A 13,276-nucleotide genomic window follows, 5' to 3' on the forward strand; every position below is an offset into this window, starting at 1 on the left:
TTGCCGTAGCCTGCTGGGTCCATCGTTTTTCTTTGTTAGTGAACTACAGTATCTCTTCATAGCAGAAGAATGCAGCCAACAAATCCTAGACATACCATATATTTCATGGGTTTAGCAACCCATAAAAGTTGAGAGTAGGATCTGATTTATCTTGGCAAATGGCTCCAGCTGTTCTCAGGAACATATTTTTTTAATCAATGGAGGTGTTCCCTAAATTAAGTCTCAATTTGAATCTCCTTGCCCAAGGACATAGTTACAGAACTATTTGTAAAATATTATCAAATTCATAAAACCATTTTGAATGCTTTGTTAATGCAGTGTGGTGTGACTTTCCTGTAATCATTGTTTCTTCCCAAAGAAAACTAACATGATGCTTAGTAATTGCTGGATTGGCCAACAGTGCACAAGCTCATTTTCTGGCCTAAGCATGTTATCAGCATTTTGTAAGAGCTCAGCCACAGTCTACTAGAGTAACCTATTGCTGAAGAGATCACTGAGGAGAGGACAGATGATCTTCAGAGGGACAGAGGAGTATTTACTTTCCAGAATGGTCTGGGATTTTACTCACTTGCTGCCTAAGGTATTGCTTATTTCAGGGGTGAACACAACGGATGCCTGGATGTCCCACAACAGACTGATGAGGGGATAATGACAAGTGCTGATGTTATACAACTATTTTACATTCAGCTTGGCCTGGTTTTAAGCAGTGAGGTCAACCTTTACTCATCTGTGACCATCCCGTGGCAGTCCCTCCCTGCTCACTCTCCTACCAACTTTCCTTTTGGTGCCTGAAACCTGAATCCTGATATGACACAGAGATGGAAAGTCTCCAGGCTGGTCTCCATCAGAAAAAATGTCTATCAGTCTTCACAGGTCAACATAAATCACTAGATGACCTTCTGTCTTCTAGAAAGGAAATCAAAAAAGGAGCATGACAAATACATGGGTTTGATTGGTTAATACCTAATTTTAAATAGTAGGTGAATGTATTAGAAAGATAAGGCAAAGGGGGTTTAGACAGATTTCTTTTTTCCCCCCCAGTGGAAAATGGAAAATGCTGGTTTGACAAAACTGGTTATGTTTTATTTTTTCACTGGCTTTCCTTAAAATATTTCCAGAAGATGTTGAAATATTCTGTTCTTTCCTTATTGCCACAGCTTTTATGTTATGCTGTTATTTTACATAAATGCAAAATGAAGTCTAATTGAGTAAGTCCAAAGGAAACAATTTGTTCTTAGCGTTTGAAGACTTCCCTCCATGAAAAAGGTCCGTGACAGTCACTTTTATTAATGATTCAGAATGAAATCAAATTTTGCAGCTCTGTAGCTTTTCAGAGGATGGGTTGTCTCACTGCCCCTACTTGTGGAGCAGTTGTGAGACAGACAACAGTGCTGACCATGCCACAGAAATGGGACTGGAGGGATGCAGCACACACATGGCCTGAGGCCTCTGCTCTGCGCCTCAGTAGCCAGGTGCTACCAAAGCTCCATTCAGCAGCAAACTTGGAAAATTCACTTTTTACCCACTATTATTGTTTTTTCTTTTCTAATTTATTGTTTGATTGGTTGTGTTTTGTTTTGGTTGTTGTTTTTTTTTGGTTGGTTCGTTGGTTGGTTTGTTTTGTTTTGTTTTTTTCTCTTCCAGGGACTTTTTTCACAGTCTTGGCTCACCCTTACCTCTCTTCAACGCTCTCGTGAGTGTAATGCTCTGTGTTGGCAGGCCATATGTAGGTCAGAGAACAGGGAGGATTACTTTGCCCTTGCCTAGAGGTGGGTAAACTGCCTAAAATTTCTTCATGGGAGACATATTCAAATCCCTGCAGGAAGGTGGAAACATGGATGATATAAGACTAGCCTATTTCACGGTTTATGACTTTTATTGGTATGTAAATGAAAGACAGCAAGTGGCTCTTTCAAATGTTCAGAGTAAAAGTGTTCATTTGGTCACATTATCAAAAAATAAGCAACAAAAGAGATGGGAACATGGTAGAGAGTCGGAGACAGCGATGTGACTAGTGTACAAACTAAGTCATCTTAACCTTTACTTGGAGCTGCATTGCAGGCTTACTTTTTGACCCAAGGGAAGCAATTCACACATCTTTTCAAAGCAGCTGTTAACTTCAGGAGCCCAAATTGAAACACTGTGAGAGGGACTCCTCTCACTGGAGATGTTTGTATGTGAGGTAGTCACATGCACCCTATTTATGGCTAGGAGAAAGCAAGAGCTGAGTTTAAGACATGTTGCCTCTGGACTGCTCTGGATGTCCACATCACACTGAAATGTGTCTCTCTCAGAAATGCCTGTTTCTATCCCGAGCCTACAAGGGGAGCTGATAGGGCTAACTCATGCTAAAGTGCCAGCAGTGTAGATCTCTGAAGTTAGGTGAGGCACCTGCCCTGCAGCGTCTTTTTTATGCAGCTGCTGAGCAGTTGTTCACCCCCTAAACTCAGAAGACACCTGTATAATGTGTATTTTGGAAGCAAAATATTTTTCTTCTGCTCCACTATGTGGATCCTGAAAAATATTTTAAATCTGACAGCCTGGCATTATTTTTTTCCTGAGGGAAAATACCCTTTGAGGATCATGCTGCTTCTGATTCATAAGTCTTAAGGCTCAGGGCCAAAGGAAAAAAACAAAGTGAGAAAGATGCTATTAGGAAATCACAGATACTGTTAAGGGCCTAAACTATTGTGTTGTTCTTTTCAGAACACAATTGCTTCAGCAAAATTTGCCTTGTTTCTAGAATTACTGCAGGGGTCAGGTAAGATCAATATCTTGTGTATCTTGCTAATGCAGATAGATGTTCAGCCTGGCAGTTTCAGTGCCTCCCCAGTTGCTGTTTCTTGTATTTCTGCATAGCTGTAAAACTGCTATAGGTCTCAAAAAAGGAACAAGAATCCCTAAAAATTATAAGGTGTCAGAACAGAGAAACAGAGAAGAGAGAAAACAACACTCCCTACCCATTCTATATATCTTTCCTGTGAATTAGTAGAGACGGATAAAAATCTTGAAAAGATTAAGCAAAAACTTTATAGCTTTCAAATAGCAATCTAGTGGACTAATGTACATCCCAGGCCAAATTCAGACCTCATGTAAGTGATGAGAACACTCATGAAGTCAGGAAATTCATGGAGTCAGGCTTATGCCTAAGTTTGGCTTCATGTATTATATGGGAGAGCTTATTTGTTTTTTTTGCCTTAGAGTGAAAATACCGTTTTCAGCCAGGATGTCATACCTCCCTTCAAAAGTAATATACAAATTCCCTGTGATAGAAGCTCAGCTACACCAAACAAAGCTTTATGCAGCACTCAAAAGCAAAAGAATAAAGAACTGCTACAGCCCTAACACAAGCTGGGATGAACATGATGTGTATCTGACTTCTGGTTTGAATTCAGCAGGCTTCTCTATTCTAAAAAAACAAATGGATCTTTTTTCCCCAAGCATATGGCAGCAACACATGCAATTTACATCCCATATGGGGTCGCTTTCAGGCAACCAGGAGACTATAAAATGTCACAAGAAATTGCTTTAGATCCCCATTATAGAGCACAGACAGCTAGCATTCGCCTTTGCATCACTGTCCACAGCTCCAGGAGAGGTGCTTTTAATATAATTGTTGTTTGTGCTGCCTTAGTACCTGAAAGTTAGGGAGCACTGCAATGCCTCTGCCACCATACTGTGAAAAATGTAGGATTCCTTCAGGATGCCCATGGTCTAATTTAGCAGCAGATGAAACCAGTTGGTGTGACATATAACAAGAAAGAATGGGACAGGAGAAACAATGCTGAGTGGTTATTACATAGCTTATTTTATCACTTGGTCTCAAAACACTTTGTAAACAGGGTAAACAAAATTATTCCTGTTTCTAAGATAATGAAACAGAGGCACAAGCAAGTGGCATTTCAGAGCATTCAAAAGCAGTGGGAGACCTGGCTTCAAAACTTAGGTCACAGTCCAGCTCTTTACACATACCCTGCCTCCTCCTCGCATACTCTCGTCCTATTTAAATAGATCCTGCAATATCTATGAGTAGTTCAGTCACATACATGTAAATACGTGGGGAAAAAAGCACAAAACCCAGCCTTTTTTATTTCCTTGGATGCCTGCACAATCGTGCTTAATTGGCACCATTGTGTAGGCAGCACAATAAAAATGCCTAGAAAAAGTGATCAGACACTGATTTTAAAGACTAGTATCAGGAGGGCCTTCCTTCTGCGATGAAGAAAGAGTGCGTGTGCTCAGTGGGAAACCAGATATCTGGGCAAATGAGCCTCAAATTTCTGCCATAACAGAGGATGCAGGTCAACAAGGCATTAAAGTAAATAAACAGATAGAAGCCTGGAAAGGGAACAGAGAATATTTGTGTTTGGTGTAATTGTAAGGAAGACAGGAACAGAAAGGGATAAAACAGGGGAGGAAATCACTTTATCAGTGCACATGCATTAGGTTTAAGTGGTTTTGATAGTAGTAAGATCCAAGAAGAGGAAGGATTCTTAAATTTCCATCACAGTGGACTATTATGAACACCATGTTGGGCACAGCAAGTAACTCAGGCTGTGGGAAGTCACTTTACAGTGGACCTGAAAGACAAGGAGAGTGGTCAATGTGAGACCTCTGAGGTCAAGGAGAGTGGTGATCACTGAGGGAAGGGGAGTAAGATGCAATGGATATTGAAGTTTTAGCCTAATAATGTGACTTCCAGGTTAATGAGTCGCTTTTAGAAGTACATCAGAGTACACAGTCAGGATGAAGAGAAGAAAACCAATGTACTATGAGATTCTCTTTCCAAAGGAAGAAAAGAGAAGACCAGAGGAAGCTGTTGATAAGAAGCATTAAAGTAATAACCAGAGAAAAAGGAAGAGGTCTTGAGAAGCACAGAACTGCCAAAGCCAAAGAAAGAAAAGATTTTGGCAAGAGTGTAAAACTGGTGGTACCAAAGCCAGTTAGGAGGCTTAGGACCTAAGGAAGACAGGGACTTGTAGTTGGGAAAGAAGAGATGGCACATACCATATGCACCACCCACCAAGAAATGCATGAGCATGGTGCCATTCTTTGCCCCTTTCACATACCCTTGCACAGGAGCGCACACAAGAGTTGTAGCTGTGTGGCAAAAGCCTTGCTTTGAAGGATATTCCTTTTCACAAGCCAAGCTTACACAGAATCCTTCAACCATACTAGCAGTGACAACATTGTTAATACAATACACAGCAGTGCCATGAAACCCAGATAATTGTGCTGTGAAGACCCAAGCATTTCACAGCACATCACATGGCTGGTCTCAAGTCAGTTATTTGCCTGCAGTATCGGCCCCTTAGCAGGAATTTGCAAAATCTGGAGAACTTAGGCTGGATAGGAACATGCTCAATGCAACCCTCTGAAGTTCCTGCAGTCTGATGTTTTTCTTTTAGCTCTTCTAGTTATACTGGCCCTTTTTATTGAGGTTGTATATTAATTCACTCTAGGCTTCACCTTTATGTTTTCACGCAGCAGTTTTTGTTTTATGTTTTTAATAGATTTTCTGTAGTTCACTCAGGCAATGACTTCCCCAGTGCCAAACACCCACGCCCAGCCTGCTGTCCACAGGAGGCTTTCCATTTACTCCAGTGAGCCAGGCCAAATCAAAGCCTCATTCTTGGGAGGCTCTCACTGGGCTATAAAACTGATAATGACAGGAGGACAGCAAGCCTAGTGCTCAGACACAGTTATTGCTCAACAGTCCATGAAAGAAATATTCATAGTATATAGTAGGCAGCCAGCATGAGCACACCAGAGGGTCCAGAAAGACAAACATATTGTTCTCTGATGGAAACCTCTAGATGACTTCTCTCTGTACTTCGTCTAGACTGGAATTAACCTTATGAATTCAGGTAATTATTCTCTGTCCTGACTTTTATGTGAGTGGCTTTGGAGAGCCTTCTCCCTGCTGTCTCCAGGAACAGCAGTCCACAAGGACATTTCAGGTCTTAATTGGAAGGGCAATGTTTGCCAAAGATCAGTTCAAGTGGAAGGAAAGCCTCTTTCATTGTGGCTGGGGGGAGAACAGAGCAAAGAAGAATCTCAGGGGAGGCCTGGAAAGCCATTATGATTTGTTTGTTAGGAGGAAGGTGGGAACCAGTGAATTTCCCCCCTCTTATTTATTTTTGCCCTGCCTTTACAAACTCAGTGCATTTCTAGCAAGGACATACATCATCTCAGCACAGTTCTCAGGACTGTCTTTTTTTTTCCCTATACTTAGGCATGCACATGATAGATCACACTGCTTATTACTTTGTGTGGATTAGTGCACAGGAATGCTTAAATAAATGTCTGGAGTAGCTCATGTCACTTGCCAATGATCAGCAACTACTTTGAATGCAAAATGACATTCAGAGACCAGAAGGGCATCACTCTTGGATTTCACCTGAGAAACTGAAGTTTATGAAGAAAAAGGATGGGAAATTGCAAAGGACATGCTGAAGGCCTCCTGACAGTTCAAGGCAAATGCATAGGACACAACATAAATGATTTTAGCAAGGTCTTCTGCCAAACTGGACATCTACCTCTTTGCTATGCAGACACTTCTCTGTAGACACAGACATCTCCGGCAGCACCCATTCTGTTACAAAATTTTCCATCTTAGATAAATGTAGGATCACTTCTTTTGTGTTTTTGTGGTTACATATATATGACATAAATGCAGCAACATATTGTATTCATTATTTAAGAGTGGTGAAGCTTTTTGTCCTTAAAAAAATCTCTCATTTGAGGCCTTTGTTCCACACTGTACTACAGTCCTGGATCCTGGGAAGCTGAGAGTTGCATTGGGATCCTGAGAGAAGGGCAGAGAAGGAAGACAGTCCATTTCACAGATCATTTTGATAATTCTGACTATGCTGAGAGTCTCTGAAAAGCAGAAAGGTGCTCCTGTCTACAGGACAGGCCCCTGACAACCACTTCAGTGCCAAACACTGGAGGTGGCTCCAGGATGGTCCAACTAGGAGCCCAGGGTGTCAGTCAGCCACAGACTTGGATCCCTGGGAAGGAGGACCTCTAGGCTCTTGGCTCTCTGTCCCCTCACCAGGCAAACACCTGGGTTAAAGTGTTTCTTTTCAGCAATTCTCTTCAATTCTCTTCGGCAGCCTGCTGAAAAAAAGAAAAAAATTGGAAAAAAATAAAACAATTCCTAAAGAAGGACTGAGCCCTGTCATGAAAAAACTGACTTGGCAAAGGGTTTTGACACCTAGTGTCACAACTGCAGCTGAAAAAACTGTCACCAGTTTTTGCAGAGATTTCACAGCTAAGCATGTTCTCCTGTTTAAGCACATGGTTAACCATGTCCCACGTTTGCCTCTGCAAACAGCCACTGTAATACATGTTCTCTGTCTTCATCATGGTATTAGGCAACCAGGCACCTCTGTGAATAACGGCTTTCCACCAACTGCTTGTAAAAGAGGACTGCTTCAACGAAAGTCACTTGCTACCTCTTTTAGACACAGTGCAGACATTTAGGATGTAAAGGCTAATCCAGTTAAGCCATGTAAGGCCAATACTCTGCAGATTACCTTTTCTAGATGCCTACACTTTGGTGTAACAACCCTGACATGCTGCCAGCTACAAGGGCCTTCTTTATTTTTTATAATAGCCTTTGACTCCGATTTTACACAGGAGATAGGTAGCATGTGCTAGCTTTCAGAGGTACTGAGTGCTTAAGGTCCATGCAATTTCTGTGAATTTATTTCTTCTGGCCAGCTCCCATGAGTATAAACTAGCATGGCAACTCAGGAGGGCCCCAATTCCAATGTATAGTTTTCAGAATAAACATACTTGTTCTCCTCCTCTTCACCTCAGCGATAGGGAAGAGTAAGAAAACCCACTGTGGTCATTGGCAGCAGACACTGGGAAACAGCTTTATCCCATTGCAAATTGGAGCAAATCCTAAAAGTTAGGGGTGGCTAACTAGTGATGATCTTCCAGGACCACCTTTGAGGAAGGGAAGCTCCCATAGTCATCTGCATTGAAATAGTGGTGTTATGTCTAGCTGCAGAGAGAGGAACAAGAACGGGTGGCTTTCTGATGTAGTCGGAGCTAAAACCTTCAAACTGGCAATAACTGACTGCCTCCCCCCCCCCTCCCCGATCAGAATCCATTCTGACTTTATAAACCTCTGATACAGATTGGTCTCACTGCCCTCTCAGAACATCAGAAAAGCTTTTCCTTGGCAGAACCAGTTGTTATCCTACAATATGGATACCTAAAAGCAATGTGTGTGTGGTGTCACTACAATGCACTCTTTCAGAGGACTTTATTTAACACGTTTTCTTGAGCCCTTAATTGCAGTCTTGAGAATCCTAGTTACTACCCTGACCAAATCAACAGTATTGCTGGAAGAATAACTATAATCTCCCAGTTTCCTTTTCCCAGGAAGGCAACTAGTAAATTAGATGATAGTTCTTCTTTAGTACAACTTCCTATAGCTGTTTTTGATTGCATTCTCCTCCCTAGTGCTACAATAAGAATTAAACTCCTTTCTCTGGTGCAGTTTTCAGCTGCTCTCCTGCTGTGAAGTGATGCTCTGAAATGCCCAGTGATTCACAGCTCTGATATTTCATGTCTAATGGAATTATTTCTGGGTGGAATTGTTACCTTTCCTGTGAGAGAGACACTCATAAAGCTGTTAGGAGACAAATTATATGCATCTACCCTTGTCTCTTCTACAGCGCTTCTCAAAATCAAATTACTTGGCTACACTTTTAAAAATTCCTCCTATTGCAAGAATGTGTCAGCAATTTGAAGTAAAGCACGGGGCACTGTAATTACACAAAACACAGGAAATTCAGGGTTACAAATGGATTTAAGAAAGACCCAGTTTTGTCATAGCACAAGAGGAGTGACAGAGGGGCATCTGAAACTCTCTCTTCTTCCTTTGTAGATCATACTACCAGCAGCCAGGCATCATAGGATGACATGCCTATAAGGCGTATGCATAGATCACCACATTGAGGTGTGTTCTGTAATTGCTGGATTGGGATTAAGACCTTTTATTGCTTGATATCAGTCATAGAGTGCTTTGAAGTTTCCCCATGGTTCCTGCCCATGATCCCTTCTGGGGTGGCTGTGCTCCAGAGGAGCCCACAGAGCTGCCCCACTGCAGAGGAACACTTTTGAGGGGGGTGTGTGTCATTCATCCTCTAGGAGGGTATCGGGAGACATTTCTTTTCAACTACTTAAATTCCCAAAGTAAGGAAATATCCTTCAAATGATGTCAATTACAAAATATTCTAGTCTGCCTGGGCAAAGCTCAATGCACCATCTGTGGGACGTTGTCCTTGGGGCACCCCACACTGGCACATTTGCAGGATGGGTGCAAACCTCTCCCTGCAGAGGCTCCAGTGGGGTATGGTCTCAGCCCCTCACCACGGGGTGGTGGGTCCTGGGTCAGCCCAGCCCTCTGGCCAGGTAGCAGGGTGCAGGGTGTGGATCAGCCCGTCAGTGGGATGCTCTTGGGCAGAGTGGTTTGCAGAAAGCAGCGAGGGCTTTGCTGCACCTGAAGCCCACCAGTGGGGAGAGCTTGCTCCAGGCAAGCCGGAGACCCTCCCAGGTGATCAGAGGAGTGCAGATCCCATCCTTACCCCACCGGCGAGCCAGGCTGCTCTGGCAGGGGGTGGCATGTTGGGAGAGTATTCTTGCACCTGCATTTCTCACCTGGCTCTTCTACAGCCCCCAGGGCTGTAGAAAAAAAAAAAAAAAAGAAAAAAAAAGGCTGCTTTCCCCCAAAATAGGTGTTTTAACATCACTGAGTTGGTCTCACTGCAATCAGCCTGGTCTTTCCCTTCAGAAATGTGTGCCTCACCCTGAGACATGCAGAGGGACTGTGGATTCCATGTGCCATACTTGAGAGCATGGGGAGGCTCCCACCTCCAAGAGCTGGAACTGCAAACTGACTGCGCACCCCACCCCACCCATCCTGCTTTCCACCAGCCAGGGACTGGGCATGTGAGCAACAAGGGAGCCATGATGTGCTCCTCTGTATTCACCAGTCCAAACTGTCCAGGAGTGGGGTCGTGGTGTGTCCCATGGAGAACATTCACTTCACATTCAGACAGTGGGTGAGCATTTCAGATGAGGATGCTGGCGAGGACAGAAGTCAGTCAGGTGCAACAGCGTTGAACTCGCTGGCTGTGAGCTGGAGAGGGCCCTCTGAAGTCCCGTAACCTGTGTGAGCAGTTTAGTTTTCTCCCTCCAATAAACGTTATTTTTTGCTTCAATTGCTAAGCATGATCTGCGTGTGTCCTGCCTGCTCTTTAGTACTCTTCTCCAGATGCTGTTCCTCACAGTTGTACTTAAATCTTGGCTTAAAGTAAGTAACTTTGATCAGCAAAGTTTGCAATTTTGAAGTTCGTCCCTCTTTGAAGATATATTACGTTTATGTTGGAGTCTACTTTGCATGGGTGCCAACCCCCTTTAAACAGGCCCATTAGAGAGCAGCAGAATTCAATAGTCCTCTCACATGTAATGCAGACCACGGGGAGCTTTCCAAGGGACTTGGCAGGGTCAGGCAATGCTTTGACTGCGGTTGTGAAAGATATGCTCTCTGAGTCACCTCAGATTGATTGCCCCTAGAGAAAAATCCTCTACACGCATAGGCATGGAAGGGATCATCAGCATTTAGAGAGGCCACAAAGATTTGGGATTTCTTCAAAGAGCTGGTAACAAGATTGTGTAAGAATCAAATAGCCTTGCAAATAGCTGTATCCCATTAGTCATGAAAGAAAATGCTGGGCTGAATAAAATGTTTATTGTGGCTTATGAAGTGTCTCTGTACACATAACCTTGGGCAAGACCCAGAAATTCTAGGCTCTGCATTTGAAAAGCAGCTGGTTAAATAGCCATGGCAAAATAATCAAAAAAGCACTGTTTATTTGCTCAATACATTAACCGAGTGATTAACTGAGTAATGGGAGACACAGAAGAAAGAAGAAACCTTTCTCTTTGTGTGAAGTCTGTTTTTCAGACTTTCCACCGGTATTACACATTCTTGGAAAACAAAACTAAGCTCAATATATCTCAGCTCACTCCTGAAATCTCTCCCCGGACTGAATGATCAGCTCTGTGCATCGCTCAGACCTTCATGCAGCTCCTCTTCCCTCTCCCACAGCATTTGAAAGGCACCAAAATGATAGCAGCTCACTTACTGGCCTGTCTTATGAGGGGTAAACATTAATTCAAGAGTTCTGGAGGACTTTGTGCAAACAAACCTGAGTGCCTCCCTGCTATTTAATTTCTCAAATTATTCCTGTTTTCCCTTTTCGCAACTCGGCTTCTCACAGGAGACTGCTTCTGCTACCAGACAATGAATAAATCTGCTGTAGACTTTTTTCCAGTGTCATTCCTGATGTAAGCTGGTACGAATAAAATATTTAATTCTGTTTGAGAATTCTTACTTTGCTTTGTTCCCTCCTGATTGCCCAGACTCCCCACTCAGTCCTCCCTAAGTTACTGCTCCTCATGTTCTTAGAGATATCAATTATTTGTAAAGTCTTTTTGCAGGCCTCTCACCTGCTGTAGTTACTGTGCTGCCTCTCAGCTTTGTAGCACGCAGGGGAAAACTGTTCTTACTCCTTGAGAAAATTATACAGAAGCATTTTGCCCCTCTTTCTCTACTGATTCTGTAATTAACGTTAGATCACTCAGAGGATCACGTAAGGATAACCCAGGAATCCCACCACTGCTGGTATGAGCTGCAGAACAAGTGCTTACAGAGTGCATAAATTGCTAATGAGCAATACTGCATTTCTAATTCAGGGGGTAGGAGTAATCCTCTAAAGGGCCATGAAGATACTGAAGGAATGGATAGGGTGCCAATCACAAGAACTAGAGCCATGTGAGATGGTGTATGAAGTCCTTGCTGGCCACCAGTTTCTGCTTTAAGAGTTCTGTCAGTCTTGTGTCACATCTGCCAGGTCTGTGCAGATGGCTCCAAGACCCTCAGCTGTCTAAAACAACATCAGAGTACCTCTGGGCCCTTGATCCTCCGCCACAGCTGGGATGAGACTTACCCTGGTCATATCAAATCCAGATTTAGTACTAGTTTTGGAGCTGTGTCTGGGCACTGCTCACCAAATTTAGCATGTATATACCCCCGTAGGACACAGCACAACTGTAGCACCTGCCTGTGTGTGAGGTCTGGATGTGGCTGTACGTGTGGCAGCACAAAACCAGCCCCACAGTGAGGAGGAACAGGCCAGGTCATGGGTTAGGCTGGGAGTTGCCCCTGGCGGCTCATGGTCCTGGAGAGGGACCAGAACACAGCACTGCAAATGTGTGAAGGTGAGGTCTCAGAGCAGAGGGTTATTAAAGGAGCCTGGTGTGGGTAAAACTTGATAGGATTGAACTGTCCCAAGACTGTTCACCAGGTCAAACAAGAGAGCAAGGCTTTTGTGGAAAGAAGGTCTAAGCTGCCAGCAGCAAGGCAGGAACATCTCTGTCAAAATGAAGAGAAAACACCGTATCCTTCAGGTGCACTCAGCGATGAAGACAGCACTTCTGCTGATTGAAGCATAATAAACGTAATGGAAACCACAGTAAGCTGTTAGTCACTGCTGCCTGTTCCACATTGTTTTAAGCCCCTTGAATGCTGATAACTCTTTTTCCTCACCTAGAAAATCTTTCTACATCATTGCTGTTTCCTCTACGCACCACATTTGCAGTCATCACTTGTAAATTCAAGTAGTGAATCTGTGAGGAGCCTGGATGGCATAATAATGCAGTCCTGAATGCCAGCACAGCTACCACCGGCAGTCCCGGGGTGCTTACCCTGCGCGAGTGGGTGAAGCCTCGCAGTGCTGATCTGCTGCATGGGGAGGTGCTGAAAGTCCCTTTTGGCTGAACAGAAACCCTTCAGAGCACCATGTTTCTGGGCACGTGAGGCAGAAACGTGGACATCTTTGGTACCAACTGAACAGCTGCAGGAGGTGCCAGAGCTTGTGCAGGCAGCCTGCGCAAGGCCCGTGACTCTGCCCCGCGGGGTGAGGCTGGCTCCCCGCACACAGCACTCGCCATGGGCACCCACGTGCTGGCGTGTGGCACGTGCCGTGCTCCCACACCACGGTCAGCTGCTGGCACACGCGCATGAAGTCCACCCGGTACTTCCAAAAAGCCTCAGAAAGCTGATGGTGAGAGCAGTGTGTGCAAGACAGAGCAAGGACTATCGTGCTTTGCCACATATGCTACGAGGGGAATAGAGCCATATGAAACTACCCCCCTGGAAATGCTGGGCTCCACTGCTCACATGCTGTCC

Source organism: Merops nubicus, unplaced genomic scaffold, assembly GCF_000691845.1.
Source record: "Merops nubicus isolate BGI_N331 unplaced genomic scaffold, ASM69184v1 scaffold11297, whole genome shotgun sequence".
Classification (NCBI taxonomy): Eukaryota; Metazoa; Chordata; class Aves; order Coraciiformes; family Meropidae; genus Merops; species Merops nubicus.